Here is an 18,264-nt window from a genome sequence, read left to right as displayed (position 1 = left end):
AGGCATTATGTGTGAGTTGTTTTGGTTACTTACTTACTTAGTGTTATCATTAAAACATTTGAATTAAGAGCATTGTTTTAAAGAAAACATGCCAACGCAATGGGATGAACTAGTCAATAAACTTTAAATGGATTGCAATTGAAATAGGCCTTTTTTTTTTAATTACCATAGGAAAAGGCATTTTGCCAAGTTGTCAGAATAAATAAGTTATGGCCCAAATTCCTTTCATTAGCTGAGAGAAGGATTCAAGTTGAAGATTCCGTCCTCTCCTCTTTCAGGTGGAAACATCACCAGCTCTTGCATAGGTAGAGGCTTTAGTCACACCTGGCACCATCCTTTGCCTGTGGGTCAGCAAATTACTCAGCTGAATCAGAACATTATGATGGCATAGCTGAGGAGAAGCAGGTGACTTTCACAAGAAGTTCCTTCTCAATTCCTCTGCTCCAGGTTTTTCCCTGCTTTTTTTTTTTTTGGTTTAATCTCCTAACCCCTATACAATGAAATTGGTCTATCTGCTGCCGCAATTTATCCCTTGACTCTTAGTAGATGGACATATTGTCACATTTCGATATACATTGCAGGGATGCAAACAGGGTTAAATAAGACTATTTTGTCGATAATACAAGTAATTCTTCTGGGTCCTACAGATCCCCTCTTCCCTGTCCTGCCCCTCCTTTCTCAAGCTTCTTGGGAAGTGTTTCTGTGTCCTAAACATCACCCTAGCTGCTGACCAGTTTCTCCCATGACTCAGCCAAAATACTGCCAGCTTTTACCTTCACCCCTCGGGGCTTTGGCATCTGGGCAATAGCTCTCTTTCCCGGCCAACTTCTGATCCTTATTTCTGGAATCCTCCACTGCCACATCTGTTGGTTTGAGGTCTCTGACCCCATCTGGTCTTTCTCCTGGGCTACTGGCCCTCTCCCAAGGACAACCAGCTCTCCAGAGTTAATGATCTAGGGTCACATTGCTTCCCTGTCTGTTCTGACCTAATAGAGGAAAAATCTATTCCCCTGTTGGTTCTCCAAAAGAGGTTAGGAGTCCTCAAAAAAGAATTTCCACTAAGAAACAAGGAAAAAACAGAGACCCAAAGTTAAACAAGTAAATATATAAAGAGTCCTAAGTTTCATACCAAGTTTCATTTTGTACATAGGTTGTATTCACTGGTACTAGTTAGACTACAGGGATACGCAGTATTGACCACACACCATCCATCAATTGTGTCTTTTCAGGGAAATCTCTTGGTGGGGAACATCTCTTTGAGTTAGCAAATGTTTCCTGGGTCCACCTTACAGGATAGGGGCCAAAGCGCAGTCCCACAATTGCCCAGGATTCACAACTCAATGAAGGCCAAGGTTATGCCTTGCTGGTCACAGAAATTTCTCCTGTGGCTTGTGCCCCCTAGACCAGAGGAGGTGAGCCATTGAATGTCTACCTGCATATTCTCAGAACATTCTCACCCAGAGCTTTGCTAAATCCATGGATTTATTTTCTCAAACACCAGAACTGTATCCTCCAAAGTTGGAAATGCCATAAGGAGTCTTTTTCAGGCCACGTATCCTGGCTGGGGTGTTAGAAAACAAGGTCATATACAGATAGGCAACTTCCAACCAGTAGTAAAAGCTTAGGCTTATCACAGCTAACCCCAGGTCAACAGGTGCCAGGGTTCACAGCCTACTGTCCACCCAGTGTGCTCCTTCCTACATCATTGGAGGGACTCAGGGAACTTATCAGCTTAATTTGCATAAAATCCTAAAATCACAGATCACCCAAGTGTTGAAGAAAGATAAGTGGAAATATGGAAGTAGGGAATTATGTTGGATGGTTGTCTTGGGTAAGCTTGTCAATGACCATTCGATTTTCCGTCAAAGAGAAATGCAGTCTGATTTTTACATTCAATGTATATTTTCTCTAATTTTCAAACACAAATTTGGAGTCTTGGATTAGACTGATACTCTGGGAAAGTTTCCTTATCAGAAAAAAACCATCAAACATTTCTTACGATGTTGCTCTGAGGATTAAATGTAAGAGAATTGATCTTACATGGAACCAGGCTGGCATTTTGAAAAATATTTTATTATTTTGTACCTTCCTCTTTCTGTTCTTCCATTTTCTAGTAGGCAGAATTGTAAAAATGGCCCCCAAGTTTCTATACTCTAATATCTGGAACCCAGTTGTGACCAGATATCACTCCCATGATTGCATAGCACAATTGACCTTGAGATACAGTGATTTTTTTGGATGAGCCTAATCTAAATATATGAGCCTCTTTAAAAACAGAGTTTTTTTTCTGGCTGGTAACAGAAGAGGAAGACAGAAGAAGATGGCAGAGAGAATTAAAGTATAGGGATTTGACTTTGGCTTTGAAGATGGAGGGGGCTGTATGGTGAGAAATGAAGGTAAAGTCCAGAAGTTGAGCTGACTAATAGCCAGCAAGGAAATGGGAACTTCAGCCCTAAAACCACCCAGAACTGGAACTTGTCAGCAACCTGAATGAGGTTGGAAACAGATTTATCCTCAGGTCTTGGGTAACACCTTGAATTTGGCTTTGTGAGAACTTGAGCAGAGAAAGTAGTTGAGCCCATCTGGAACTCTGACTTAAGTAACTGTGAGTTAGCCTAAGTCTTGATTTAAATCATTCAATTTGTGATAATACGTTATGCAGCAATAGAAAAATAATACACATACTTTCCTTTCTTCTTCTTGAATTAATAGACATTTTTTTCTGGTTCTTCTATGTGCCAGGTACTTCTTCAGACACTCTATAGAAATCAGGGCATTTAATTCCAAAAACATTGTTAAAAAGTAAGTTTAGTGTAAGGTTAGGGAGTTAAGGCTTAAAATGTGCAGAGTTTCCATTTGGGATGATGGAAAAGTTTTGGTAATAGAAAGTGGTGATGGTAGCACAATATTGTGAATGTAATTATTAGGACAGAAATATACATTTGTATGGGGTTAAAAGTGGAAATTTTAGGTGGTATATATGGTACTAGAATAAACATTAAAAAAAAAAAATCCATGGAACCACCCAGCACAGTGAACCATAAGTTAAACTATAAACTGTAGTTAATAGTACAGGGCAGGCCACGGTCACTCAGCAGGCAGAGTTCTTGCCTGCCATCCTGGAGAACTGGGTTCAATTTCCAGTGCCTGCCCATGAAAAAAAACAAAAAAACTGTAGTTAATAGTACAATAATAAATGCTGTGCTTTCTTCAATTGTAACAAATGTACCATACCAAAGCATGGTGTTAATAATATAAGATGGTATACTGAAATCCTATATTTTTTGTATGTATGATTGTTCTGTAAACCCACAACCTCTCTAATAAATAAATACAAATGTATATTTTAAAAAGCAGCAGGATCTCCTGGTGCCTTGGCTGCCCCTCCCTCACCCCCTCACTGGCTCAGTGCAGAGCGGCCTAGGCTGCCAGAGCAGATCCCTGGTCCCAGTTCCCGAGGGACAGAGTAAACTTCATACACATGCTGGGAGCTTCTATGTCTGGCCTGGTCTGCCCGATGGTGGCATGAGGGACTTCTGTCCCAGAATTTGCCCTGCATGTAGCAGGCAGCTCACAGACTTCTCCCTACAGAGTGCTGTGGAAGGACAAGCAGGTTGTGATGCCTGTGGCAGGGGATTGGTGGCGTAGGAAAACCAGTGCAGTGCCTGGGACCATGAGAAAACTGTTTCTTAAGGAAGAGGGGACATTTGGAACTGTATAAATGGGGGAATTCCTGGAGCCACCTGCACGTGCTCCAAACAAGATGCATGCACAGAAAATCAGCGAGGCCCCTATGTGCATATCTCTAAACTCACTCTGTGGATAAGCCTTGAAGAAGAGCACTTGCACAGGCCAATCTGCAAAGAATGGAAAAGGTGTTTTCCTTTTCATCTCCTTCTCCTCCTCCAACACATCTCCTCCTCCTCCTTCTTCTTTTGTTCTGTTAGCTCCTGGCAATGACGGACAGCTCTGTCAGAATACTCAGTGGATACAAGCTTAAGGAACACAAGCCTCAAAGTCTAAATTCCAGTGACACATCCTAAAAATATTAACAGGTGTAGGTTTCAACAAAAGATTACAAACATACAAAGAAACAGGGAGTGATGGCCCAGGCAGAGATGAAATTTAAAGCATTAGACACCATCAGTGAGGGAGACTAAACCTGGGACATACCAGACAAAGATTTTTTTTTTTTTGAAAAAAAGTCCTAACCATGCTCAAAGGGCTAAAGGAAAACATGGCAAAAGAGCTGTAGGAATTCAGGAACACATTAGATGAACACAAAGAGAATAACAATAACAGAGAGATGGGAATCATGAAAAGGAAACAAATAGAGCTGAAGCAGAAGTTAAAAATTCTCTAGAGGGGTTCAACAGTATACTGGAGCTGGTAGAAGAAAGAATCAGAGAACTTGAAAATAAGACAAGTGAAATCATCTAGTCTGAAGAGCAGGAGGAAGAAATAGTAAAGAAAATGAACACAGCCTGAGGAACCTGTGGGACATCATCAAATGTGCCAATATAGACACTGTGGGATTCTCAGAAGAAGAAGAAAGAGAGAAAGGACAAAGATTATTCAAAGAAAGAATAGTGGAAAGCTTCCTAAATTGAATGAAAGTTATGAATATGCACATCCAAGATGCTCAATGAACTCCAAATAGGAGAAACACAAATAGACCCACAATGCAGCATATAATAAACTGTTGAGTGCTGAAGATAAAGAGAGAATTCTGAAAGCCACAAGAAGGATACAATGTGCCATATACAAAGGAGCCTTAGTAAGATTAAGTACTGTCATGGTCAGATTCATGTGTCAACTTGGCCAGGTGGTGGTACCTGTTTGTCTGGTTGGGCAAGTGCTGGCCTGTCTGTTGCTATGAGGACATTTCATAGAATTAAATCATGATCATGTTGGCTGCATCCAGAGCTGATTCCATTTGTAATCAGCCCAGGGGAATGTCTTCTGCCATGACTGATGCTCAGTCTAATCACTGGAAGCTTTTTTAAGGAGGATTCAGAAGAGACAGGCTCTCTTCCTGCTTTGGCTGGCGAGCCTGTCCTGTGGAGTTCGTCCAGATCCTCCATCAGAATTATCAGCTTTGCAGCCTGCCCTACGGATTGTGGACTCTGCATTCCCACGGTTACCTGAAACACTTTCATAAATTTTACGTTTACGGATATTTCCTGTTGATTTTGTTCCTCTAGAGAACCTTAACTAATACAAGCACCAATTTCTCATAGGATCATGAAGGCAAAAAAGGTAGTGTGTGTGTGGGTGGGGGGGCATATTTAAAGTGCTGAAAGCAAAACTTGACAAGTAGGAATTCTATACCTGGCGAAACTGTCTTTCCAGTGACTTCTGTAGGTTTAAAGGAAAGAACAATAGACAATAGATGAAAGTCTCATGAAGAAATAAAGATCTCCAGTGAAGGTAAAGATGTACTTAAGTATAAATACCAGACCTATTGTATCTTTGGTTTATAACTCTATTTTTTAACTGAAAGGCAAAATGCATAAAGTGCAATGATGAATCAGTGGTTTTGGACTTGTCATGTATAAACATGCAATTTTTTACAAGAGCTATAGAAAGGTGGCAGTCACAGAGGGATATAGGAACACAGCTTTTACATGCAATTGAAGCTACGTGGCTACCAAAGCAAATGATATCATTATAGATTTAGGATGCTAAATTTAAGCCCCATGGGAACTACAAAGGAAGTATTAGAGTGCATACAGGCTCATAGAAACAGAAATTAGATAGAGGGTGCAAAGGATGAGTGGCAGGAAAAGTTGGGAGTGGGGGCTAATATATAATGGATGTAGCATTTCTGTTTGGGGAGATGGGAAAGTAACGGGAGGTGGCGAGGGCGCCACAATATCGCGAATGTGATTAATCCTATTGAATGGATTGGGAATAGTTGAGATGGGAAAATTTATGTTGTGGACTAATATAACTACATTCCCACGGTTGCACAACTGAAAAAAAAAGAGCAGCTAAAGAGATGACGACAATTAAATGCATTACAGTATCTGGAATGGGATCTAACAGAGGAGGAAAAAGGTTCAGAAGGACATAATTGGGTTGTATGAAAAATCTAGACTATGGACAATAAGCTTTATATTAAATTTATATATAAAATTTCTTGAACGTGATAATTGCGCTTAAGGTGATTACACAAGTGATTATCCTTGTTCTTAGGAAATATATATGGCAGATTTAAGTGTTCGAGGAGCATTGTATTTATAAACTATATTTAAGTTTTCAGAAAATGGATTGATAATGGACAAATCGTAGATTGACAGATGATAAATTAGGTAGATAGGTATTTTCATAAAAACAAACACTTAAATTCAAAACAATGCTGTGTTTTAATATGCCTACATTTCTTTTTTTTCAATTATTTTCCCACTGCTTTAATGTTCTGGAAGGAAACTAACCACTGACAAAATCCATAAAAACATGTCTCTAGAGCCACACATTTTCATTTTCCCCCAGGTTCAACATGGCTTAATGCAGCAATGGTCTTCATTTAGAATTTCAGTATTTCATTCATCATGGATTTTTTGCATTCATCCTGTTCTCTAAAAAATTATTACTTGCGCTGATTACTGAAGTTGTTGGTGTCCACCTTAAATTTTGCACCTGAAGCAGGTGAGGCACGTGCCTCACCCTCGTCCTGGCCCTGGTTCTGGGAAAGTGCCCAGCTTCTTCTAGAAGGTATAACAGCTCTAAACCTTTCTATACATTGAAGAAGATCCTAATACTGGCTGCCTCATTCTCCAGGCATATTTGGCAGGTCTACACATTTCAAAGTCTAAAAGTATCTAATTTTCTCTGTATTGTTAGCTTAACCTAGGCTATATTAGAAAAACGCAGGGCTTTGTGAAGCTGTGATATGAAAGGAAAATCTTGCAAAGACCGTGTTTGCACATGTGTAATGGGAGCGTAACTGGTCTGAGACGGGCTCACCGTACCCTTTAGGGGTCTCTGGAAGACTGCTGGGGCCAGTTTACATGCAGACCAAAAGAGCTCCAGGGAAAGGAAAAAGGCAGGTGTACAATTCTCCATAATGAGCAAGCGTTAATTATCTGACCAACAGTGTCTTTATCGTTTTGATAATAGTAGAAAGAAAGCAGTGATACAAATATATTCTGGGTCATAGAGATGACTGCTCTATCACTAAATACTGAGCCACATACTCATTTCCCTATGCTTGCATTTGTACTTTTACCAAAAATGATGGGGACAAAGCCTTGCTGTACAAATGAGGTGTCCATTCCAAGTGAAGGTTAATTAATAACCCGAATCCATTTGTATGAACAAGGGTTTTGCAGCAGCTCAAACGAGGAAATGACGTGCGGGAGGTGGGGATAGGGGTTGGATCTTCACACAGTCCATTGTGGCATCGGCTCGCCAGTCTGAAAAGATATCATGGAAACATAGCAATCAGTGTCATGCTCAGATTTCAAATGACAATTTAGTTTCAGGAACACAAAGCAAGATGCCACATTGAATTAATACTGTTAATTCAAATGTAATGAGTTTTGTTGTTTGGTTTCTATTCAGGCGGTAGATGTGTTTTGTTATACTTGTATATGAGCTAAGAGGATAAACAGTTAGTATGGAGATTAATGTTTGCATATATTGAAGTTACATATGACAGAAATAATTTATATCAACACTAGACACCCATGTGATGATTTTTTTTCCTTTATAAAAAAGGGCTCTGATCTTACCCAAGTTTAAAAGCCTGGGGCTCTAAGGATCGTCCCACGCCTGCAGATTATTTATGGAATGAATAGCCAGCAGCTAAGAGCTTTGGCTCTCTGTCTCGTAGTTTTGATGGAGTAGCTGTTCGGGAGCCAGGAACCCCTATGTCTCCTTCCACCACAGCTGCAGCCTCTGCTTAATAATGAAGCGGGTCTGACCAGCTCTGTAGTTGGCTCACGAAACGTTAAAGCAAAGTTAGAACTTCTCTTGCTTCCTCCTCACACTACACATCCTAATGAGATTGTTAGCAACATTGCCGGAACCTGTTATTGTGACATCTTAGCGGGAAGGTGTGTTCTGTGAGGGTGGGCACGCCCACATGTGGACAAGGTGTGGAATTGTCACTGTGTTACTCTTCCGAATTCCAGGAGCTGCGAATCTGACTGGGCAGGGTCTGGGCTTCCAGCCAGCCATTAAAGCTGTCCAGGTAGATGGCAAACTAATAAGGGAATGGCAAACCAATTAGCACTTGGACTGGATTGCCTGATGTGGCTTAGAAACCTTCCCGGAGTGTTTTGCGGTAAGTAGCAGCACGATGCTCCCCCCATCTAGATGGGTCATCTGATCTGTCCTACAATGGGGGAAGAGGGTGCTTTAGCCTAGGGACATTATTATCTTTCCATAGGAGGTTTCAAGCCTTAGGGGTCTCCCTTCTTTTAGAAGATGACACTTCTCTCCTGCGAGATGAACATCATGGTCTGGGACAGGAGGACTGAGACCCACAGAGGAGACAAGCCTAAGCAAGGCAAGCTTGTCTAGAGATCGGAAGATAAGTAGCTCCATGCGGGTCGCTGTCGCCTCTGATACAGATTCTGGAGCTTTTTCCTTTCTGAGGCATCCCTGCTGCAGCCTCTTGCAGACCGCAGGCACCTAACCTTGTGGTTCTCCTTGCGGTCAGTTTGGCGGAGGCTGGGCCCCTTCTGCCACTGACCATCGCCGAGGAGAACAGGGCTGGGGTCAATGAGAGGGAGAGGGATTTCCTAGAGGGACATCTTCTGCTTAACTAGTTATCCTTTTCATATTTTCAGATGCTATTTATGCATCTTAAAGACACTGTTTACTTCTGAGCAGTGACAACAAATAGTCGGGAAAAGGGTTTTTCATTTTTTTGGAATAAGTTAATCTAACATACATGTTATTTTCTGGGCATGCAATCCTTCTGAATGGCAGTAAACATTGGAGAAAAGGAAAAGGGGCTATGTCCTAGAGTCCTTATCTGAGCCTGTTTGATAGAGATGTGCGACCCTTGTTACAGTATTCATCTCTGGGTGCCTGATACCAGACCTTGTTCATGCATCACACATGGGTGCACTTTGTGTGCATGCTTGTAAAATAGGGCTATAGTCTAACTTCCAGCATTATCAGGGATCCCCTCCCGTCCAGGGCCTGACCTCCCCCGTACACAGGGAAGGGTTTTAAAAGACACCCCCTTTGAGGATAGACTTTATCATTGAGGCCAGAACTATGTTTTCTTAACATGTTTTGTACACAAGATAATACCAGTTTGTCATCCCTTATTCTATGAGGAGAAACAAACAAACAAACAAAAGATGTGTTTAGTTCAAATGGCAATTTTCGCATGCCTCTGTATTGGGAGCTTCAGCTCTTCCCATTTTAGCACGATGACATGTCTGGGCAAGCCTAGAGTTTAGCGTGGTTAGGCTCAGTGGACATCGGGGTGGCATGCACTCCAAGTGTGTTTTATGTCATTTTCCAGATGCAGTACAGTCATGGTGAATCTTTGGAGTACTGTGTTGAGGAAGGTTCTGAGGGTGTGCTCTGGGCCAGTCATAAAGAACTCAGGAATTTGTTTGCCATAAAGGTCATGGAGACAGAGGTTTGAGATGGTGTACGGGTGACCCTGCCTCAAGGACAGAGAAAGTCAACATATAAAAGACTGTCCCTGGGTTAGATTGCATTGTCAGCTCTTATCATCTCCCCTTCCCTGCACTCACACACAGCCCCCGGCCTCATCATGGGTGGAGTATAATTCTCTGTTTCTTAGTTTTGAGTGTATCACGTGATTTGTTGGGCCAATGGTTTATGGTTGGAAGTTACAGTTGGCCAGTTATGAGACTAGCCCTTCAGCCTTGTATTTCTACCACCTTGACAAGGCCATGTCCTGGTGGCTCCTAGGTCCAGAAGGAGGGTGAGAGGCAGGTGGAATGGAGATGCTCCAGCTGAGTCCCTCCAGGCACCCCAGGGAGCATCGGCTGAACTCCAGCTTGTGGATTTGGGGATGGTTTATTATACAGTAGTTAACCAGTGCAATCCATAGCACACAACTCTGGTTTAAAAATGAAAGTGTGACTCAGAATGCAGAAGGTATCATTCTTCCAATCTAGCACCAAAGAACTGTTCTCTGAGGCCCAAGGCAATCAGATGGCAAGAAGACACCGCCAATCACATGGCAAGAGGTGTTTCCTTAATAAATTGTAATAAAGAGTCAGAACTACTAATTCCAGGCAAAGCAGAATTGTAGCCCATATTTTAAGAATGGAATACTTAGGGATTTGGGTTTAAGGTTGGGGTAGTTATAAAACATGTCTGTAAATTCTTTGACACTTCTACCCCAAAAGGTGGAGTGAATTCCCTTTTCCTTGATTACATGTCAGTCTTAGAGGTTAGAAGTAACTGGCTTCTAGCAAGCATTAGATGGTACAAATGGCACTGTGGCTTCTCAGGCTAGGTCATAAATGATGTTGTAGCTATAGCTTCTCTCTTTTCTCTCTCTTTTTCCTATTTCACTCTCTTGTGCACACCATGCCATGAGCAGACCAAGCAGCTACATGTAAAGGTCACCTTAGAAGTGTCCCAGCCCCAGCCCCAGAAAATGTTCCAGCTAACAGTTGACATTCAGAGATGGGAGTTCGTGAGTTTTCCGGATAATTCCAGGCCTGTGTCTGACACCTTGTGCAACTGTGAAGATCCATCCACTGAGCCCTGCTCTACTGCGGATTCATGAGCAAAATAAATGCTGTCAATGTTTAAGCAGCTACGTTTCTAGAGTGATTTCTTTATGTGTCGACACATCACTAGAACAAAGGTATTTTCTTTTTTTTGAGCGATAATATTGACATGGAACAAAGTCACAGCCACACAGAGTGGTGGGCACAGTAATCAGACAAAGGGGGTATTGCTTTCCAAGGGCTTTAGCAGGAGGTGGAACTGGCTGCCTCAGCGTGAGCAGGAGAGATATCCCCAGTGTTACTGGGACATGTGGGTGACGGGGGCCTCAGTCAGGGGCCTCAGGGATAGGACCCGAAGCAGAAACAAAGAATGCAAAGGATGCTGTAGAGTGACAGAGAGGTCCACGTTGGCAAGAGCCCATAGACACACCTGGGGTCACAGAGAAATACCTGGGGGGCGTGTAAGGAGGGCTGGCCCTTTCCTGCTCATGGCTATGGCAGAACCAGAAATCTGTGGCTGTCACCCACAATTCCACCAGGACTCCCATGGCCAGAAAAGCCGAGCTTGTGCATTTGTTACAGCGCTCTGGCTTCCTGAAGACCTCAGATTCATCAACTGCTTCAGTGCTCACATTAGCACGTGGGAGGTGGGTCATATTATTTCCAGGTCTCACAGCCCGTAAATGACAACTCTGCCAGGAAATCAAGTCCTGGTTTTTCCTCTCTACCACAGCTTCCCCAGCAAATTAAATCTGATTTTAAACATAAGTACATAGGGAATGTCATAAATGATCCCTGTGCCAAATTCTGTCCCTAACCTTAACCCCCCACTGGTTTGTCTGTTCTGTGAGCTCTGAGCTCTGAATAATAAAATCTCCTTCCTTGAGGAATGTGGAACTTGAGATAGGAACCACATGACTTTGGCCACACTCAGTTGCCCTACAGACCTACAAATTGTGTGTTAAAGCCTTTCTTTAAAATGACCTCCCAGGCAGGCGCGGTGTAAATGGTCATATGAGCCTAAAGCTTGGAGCTCTGTCTGCCCTGGGCTGGCATGTGTGACCCCCCTCCCCGCCTGAAGTCCAGGCCTGCCCACACGTGCTTACCGTCTCCCCTCTTGGCTTCTCCGTTCCTGAGCCCGTGTGTGCCCAGAGAAGCGCTGAGGACACTGGTTCCTTCTCCTTGGTCACCCACACTGTAGAATCTCACTTCGGAGGTAAGTGGACTCTCTATCGTGCCAGACTCTCTAGGACCCTCTGTCTGATGTCCAGAAGTTCCCTCACGTCACAGCCCAGTGGCATTGACTACAGGTTTTGGTCCCAGATATTCTCCAGGCAGCATGGCCCAAACAGCATGAGGACACAACTAATCCCGGTTTGGTTTCACCATTTTTACAGATTTTGGAGGACCCATTAAGTCCATGTGTGACTAAAATTGTTTACCAGCTCATCCTTGTTCTACAGACAACGACAGGGCCTTGCCAGGAACTGAACTCTCGGCCGGTAAAGTGTATCCTATTGCATCCTCCAAATCCTCCTCCCTTAACTCAAGCACAAATGTCTGAGTTTGATGACACACAGTGTTGGGGACAATGAAGGGAGATAGACCCCTCCTCTAAATGGCTTGGAGTGTGAATTAGAGGGCAGTTTGCCAACCTCTACTAACTTTTTAAATGCATATGAACTTTGTTCCAGCAAGTCGATTTTTAGGAATTTATCCTAAATGTGGATGCAACAATACTTGCATAAGAAAGCTCACTATAGCTTTGCTTACAAAGATATACTATCAGAAAAAAAAATTAGATTCCCACCAATGGGGACTAAATGAATAACTTCTTTCATCAATGCATGGGAAAGTAGCTCATCTTAATAGAAAATGAGGTAAACTTCTACAAACTTTGTAAGATATATTTTCAAGTAAAAACAAACAAAAGAGTAAGTAAATAAAATGTCAATAACATGATTCAGGAAGGCATGTAAAACAGACACAAAGCACACACTTGGCATTATAAATAACATTTTTGGAAAAATCAAACAGAAACAGTTACAGAAGTTGCATCTGCAATTCTGGTATGGAAAGATCTGCTTTCATGATATCCTTTTCTGCCATTTGAATCTTTTGCTTTATTTTATTTATTTTATGACTTTGTGACCATACGCTTCTTTACTTTTTACATGAAAATAAATCTAAAGCTGCAAATGAAATTGATTCAGAAAAGTTGGTTCAGGGTAATCAATATATGTAATAAGAAAGTACAGATCTTTCAAAACTGGAAGCCAGGAAGGTGAAAAAACAAAAAGCCTCACACTTTGCCCTAGGTTTTCTTTAGGATTGGCAGGAATAGTCCTGGTTGGGGTATGGCAAGTTATGATAGGTAACAATGTCTAACTGAAGCTTGCCTAAGAGTGACCTTCAGAGTAGCCTTTCAACTCTGTTTGAACTCTCTCCACCACTGATACCATATTTGTTACACTTCTTTTGCTCCTTTGTGTCAGGATGGCATTGTTGATCCTGTGGTGCCAGGGCCAGGCTCATCCCTGGGGGTCATTTTCCATGATGCCAGAGAGACTTTCATCCTGGATGTCCTATATCCCGCCTAGGGGGGAGGGCAATGGTTTCACTTGCAGAGTTGGGCTTAGAGATAGTTGAGGCCACATCTGAGCAACAAAAGAGGTCCTCCAGAGGTGACTCTTAAGCATGCCTATAGGTAAACTAAACTTCTCTGCTCCATACGTAAACCTCACAAGAGCAAGCCTCAAGATCAAGGGCTTGGCCTATTGATTTTGGTGTGCCTAATGTTTGCCACAGTTTCTGGGGGTTCCCTGGTGATAAAGTTTAATAGTTCCATTCTTTTTTCTCCCATTCCACAGAGAACTTTGCCAAAACTTTTTGATTATCTGCTTAATATACTCTGGGATGTATTCAGGCATTTCATTAAGCCATATAGGATTAAAGGCCCTCATTCTTATTCTGGGCTCCCTGTGTGTGGATTGTTTAGGTGATCTTTCCAGACAAGTTGAGGTAAATTATGCATTACAGAAAACCTAGGTTCTGGACATAGGGTAACGTTCTTCCTTTGGTCTCAAAGAATAGGTGAAGTTCTAAAATGCAGGCAATGTCTTCCTTACCCCTGTATCCTGAATTATCTTAATCCCAACCCGGGTGGCTTCATTCTTATCTCTGAATACTAGGTTATACATATATAAAACAGCTCCTCAAAATCCAGAAATAACAATTACCACTCCAGACTAAAAGTGACTGCTATAGGAGCTTACAATCTAGGCCCCAAATTTAAGTATTTTCTAGATGAGATCACTCAATATTTGCTCTTTTGTTTCTAAGCCTCATGCTGTGGAAAGCAAATAACAACCCAGTCCAGGGAATGTTCCTTTAAGGAAATATGTGGGTGAAATTTGAGGAAAATATTCTTTAAACAGAGTCTTCCCTGATTGTCAGAGCAAAACTTGGCTGCTAGAAATTTCTTCTCCCCATTCGCTCTTTGGTAACCACAGTGGGTGAGAGTTCTTGTTCTGTTTAATCCCCTGGCCATGCTCCTTGCCATGGAAGGGGGCCAGCAAATGCCTGGCTCAATATATCACCCAAAGAATATATCACTCTCTCTTTGAATCGCCCAAAGAATATATCACCCAAAGGCTCTCTTCTCTAGATTCTAAAGTGCCTGTGGTCTTTGGGTTGATTGCATTAAACTTTTTATCAACTCACCCTTTCAAACAGTACATGTTGACTCTCTGAAACACCACTTCTATGTAAAATTCAGGCCATTCGCCATCAGCTTGTGAAAGACAATTTCACATTGGTACAAGATGGTGCTACCTGCTGGCCGGCAGTTCTATATCAGCACATTTCCATCTTAGACAAAAAAGTGCTATCTTTTCTCCGTTCTGTTTGAGACTGTTTGGATCCCTTAGGTCTAAGCTTTCCTACGGAATCACTTGGATGTAGTTGAGAGGGGAGGACAAGCTGCCAAGGTCCTCGCTTTCTTCCCCAGAACTCCACCTTCTTCCGTGACCCTCCAACCTACCCAACCCACCTCAGCTGGAGCAGCTCCATTTTTTAATTGCTCTTGGGATAGGATAAATGTTTATTTCAGAGACAGAACTGTGCTACTCAAAAGCAGATGGACACCTGTCTTCTTGCAATTTTTTTTTTATTAATTAAAAAAATAAACTAACACAACATTTAGAAATCATTCCATTCTACATATGCAATCAGTAATTCTTAATATCATCACATAGATGTATGATCATCATTTCTTAGTACATATGCATCGATTTAGAAAAAGAAATAGCAAGACAACAGAAAAAAATAAAATGATAACACAGAGAAAAAATAAAAATAAAAATAAAAATTACAAAAATATATAAGAAAAAAAAACTATAGCTCAGATGCAGCTTCATTCAGTGTTTTAACATAATCATATTACAATTAGGTAATATTGTGCTGTCCATTTTTTTTTTTTTAGAAATCATACAATTCTACACATGCAATCAGTAATTCTTAACATCATCACCTAGATGCATGATCATCCTTTCTTAGTACATTTGCATCGGTTTAGAAGAACTAGCAATATAACCGAAAAAGGTATAGAATGTTAATGTAGAGAAAAAAAATAAAAGTAATAATAGTAAGAACAAAACAAAACAAAACAAAAACCTATAGCTCGGATGCAGCTTCATTCAGTGTTTTAACATGATTACTTTACAATTAGGTATTATTGTGCTGTCCATTTTTGAGTTTTTGTATCTAGTCCTATTGCACAGTCTGTATCCCATCAGCTCCAATTACCATTATCTTACCCTGTTTCTAACTCCTGCTGAACTCTGTTACCAATGACATATTCCAAGTTTATTCTCGAGTGTCGATTCACATCATTGGGACCATACAGTATTTGTCTTTTAGTTTTTGGCTAGACTCACTCAGCATAATGTTCTCTAGGTCCATCCATGTTATTACATGCTTCATAAGTTTATCCTGCCTTAAAGCTGCATAATATTCCATCGTATGTATATACCACAGTTTGTTTAGCCACTCGTCGGTTGATGGACATTTTGGCTGTTTCCATCTCTTAGCAATTGTAAATAACGCTGCTATAAACATTGGTGTGCAAATGTCCATTTCAGTTTTTGCCCTTAATTCCTTTGAGTAGATTCCCAGCAATGGTATTGCTGGGTCGTATGGCAATTCTATATTAAGCTTTTTGAGGAACCGCCAAACCGCCTTCCACAGTGGTTGCAACATTTGACATTCCCACCAACAGTGGATAAGTGTGCCTCTTTCACCGCATCCTCTCCAGCACTTGTCATTTTCTGTTTTGTTGATAATGGCCATTCTGGTGGGTGTGAGATGATATCTCATTGTGGTTTTGATTTGCATTTCTCTAATGGCCAGGGACATTGAGCATCTCTTCATGTGCCTTTTGGCCATTTGTATTTCCTCCTCTGAGAGGTGTCTATTCAAGTCTTTTTCCCATTTTGCAATTGGGTTGGCTGTCTTTTTGTTGTTGAGTTGAACAATCTCATTATAAATTCTGGATACTAGACCTTTATCTGATATGTCGTTTCCAAATATTGATTCCCATTGTGTAGGCTGTCTTTCTACTTTCTTGATGAAGTTCTTTGATGCACAAAAGTGTTTAATTTTGAGGAGCTCCCATTTATTTATTTCCTTCTTCAGTGCTCTTGCTTTAGGTTTAAGGTCGATAAAACTGCCTTCAATTGTAAGATTCATAAGATATCTCCCTACATTTTCCTCTAACTGTTTTATGGTCTTAGACCTAATGTTTAGATCTTTGATCCATTTTGAGTTAACTTTTGTATAGGGTGTGAGATATGGGTCTTCTTTCATTCTTTTGCATATGGATATCCAGTTCTCTAGGCACCATTTATTGAAGAGACTGCTCTGTCCCAGGTGAGTTGGCTTGACTGCCTTATCAAAGATCAAATGTCCATAGATGAGAGGGTCTATATCTGAGCACTCTATTCGATTCCATTGGTCGATATATCTATCTTTATGCCAATACCATGCTGTTTTGACCACTGTGGCTTCATAATATGCCTTAAAGTCAGGCAGTGCAAGACCTCCAGCTTCGGTTTTTTTCCTCAAGATGTTTTTAGCAATTCGGGGCACTCTGCCCTTCCAGATAAATTTGCTTATTGGTTTTTCTATTTCTGAAAAATAAGTTGTTGGGATTTTGATTGGTATTGCATTGAATCTGTAAATCAATTTAGGTAGGATTGACATCTTAACTATATTTAGTCTTCCAATCCATGAACGCGGTATGCCCTTCCATCTATTTAGGTCTTCTGTGATTTCCTTTAGCAGTTTTTTGTAGTTTTCTTTATATAGGTTTTTTTGTCTCTTTAGTTAAATTTATTCCTAGGTATTTTATTCTTTTAGTTGCAATTGTAAATGGGATTCGTTTCTTGATTTCCCCCTCCGCTTGTTCATTGCTAGTGTATAGAAATGCTACAGATTTTTGAATGTTGATCTTGTAACCTGCTACTTTGCTGCACTCATTTATTAGCTCTAGTAGTTTTGTTGTGGATTTTTCCGGGTTTTTGACGTATAGTATCATATCGTCTGCAAACAGTGATAGTTTTACTTCTTCCTTTCCAATTTTGATGCCTTGTATTTCTTTTTCTTGTCTAATTGCTCTGGCTAGAACCTCCAACACGATGTTGAATAATAGTGGTGATAGTGGACATCCTTGTCTTGTTCCTGATCTTAGGGGGAAAGTTTTCAATTTTTCCCCATTGAGGATGATATTAGCTGTGGGTTTTTCATATATTCCCTCTATCATTTTAAGGAAGTTCCCTTGTATTCCTATCCTTTGAAGTGTTTTCAACAGGAAAGGATGTTGAATCTTGTCAAATGCCTTCTCTGCATCAATTGAGATGATCATGTGATTTTTCTGCTTTGATTTGTTGATGTGGTGTATTACATTAATTGATTTTCTTATGTTGAACCATTCTTGCATACCTGGGATGAATCCTACTTGGTCATGATGTATAATTCTTTTAATGTGTTGTTGGATACGATTTGCTAGAATTTTATTGAGGATTTTTGCATCTATATTCATTAGAGAGATTGGCCTGTAGTTTTCTTTTTTTGTAATATCTTTGCCTGGTTTTTGTATGAGGGTGATGTTGGCTTCATAGAATGAATTAGGTAGTTTTCCTTCCGTTTTCATTTTTTTGAAGAGTTTGAGGAGAGTTGGTACTAATTCTTTCTGGAATGTTTGATAGAATTCAGATGTGAAGCCATCTGGTCCTGGACTTTTCTTTTTAGGAAGCTTTTGAATGACTGATTCAATTTCTTTACTTGTGATTGGTTTGTTGAGGTCATCTATGTCTTCTTGAGTCAAAGTTGGTTGTTCATGTCTTTCCAGGAATCCGTCCATTTCATCTAAATTATTGTATTTATTAGCGTAAAGTTGTTCATAGTATCCTGTTATTACCTCCTTTATTTCTGTGAGGTCAGTAGTTATGTCTCCTCTTCCATTTCTGATCTTATTTATTTGCATCCTTTCTCTTCTTCTTTTTGTCAATCTTGCTAAGGGCCCATC

The 18,264-nt window shown here is 40.8% G+C and overlaps 2 long non-coding RNA genes across 2 annotated transcripts; one reads left to right on the top strand and one right to left on the bottom strand.

Annotated features, from left to right (window-relative positions):
- Window positions 1-7,084: 7,084 nt before the first annotated feature.
- On the bottom strand, window positions 7,085-8,094 carry LOC143683514 (uncharacterized). Its single transcript, XR_013175509.1, has 2 exons — window positions 7,737-8,094; window positions 7,085-7,418 (listed from the first exon to the last, which is right to left on the bottom strand). It is a non-coding gene; the product is annotated as an uncharacterized LOC143683514 (long non-coding RNA).
- Window positions 8,057-10,764, top strand: LOC143683512 (uncharacterized). Its single transcript, XR_013175505.1, has 2 exons — window positions 8,057-8,290; window positions 10,547-10,764. It is a non-coding gene; the product is annotated as an uncharacterized LOC143683512 (long non-coding RNA).
- Window positions 10,765-18,264: the final 7,500 nt, after the last annotated feature.

This window comes from Tamandua tetradactyla, chromosome 1, assembly GCF_023851605.1.
Source record: "Tamandua tetradactyla isolate mTamTet1 chromosome 1, mTamTet1.pri, whole genome shotgun sequence".
In the NCBI taxonomy this organism is placed as follows: Eukaryota; Metazoa; Chordata; class Mammalia; order Pilosa; family Myrmecophagidae; genus Tamandua; species Tamandua tetradactyla.
The sequence above is the reverse complement of the archived record's forward strand: the minus strand, read 5'-3'. Positions and strand labels throughout refer to the sequence as shown.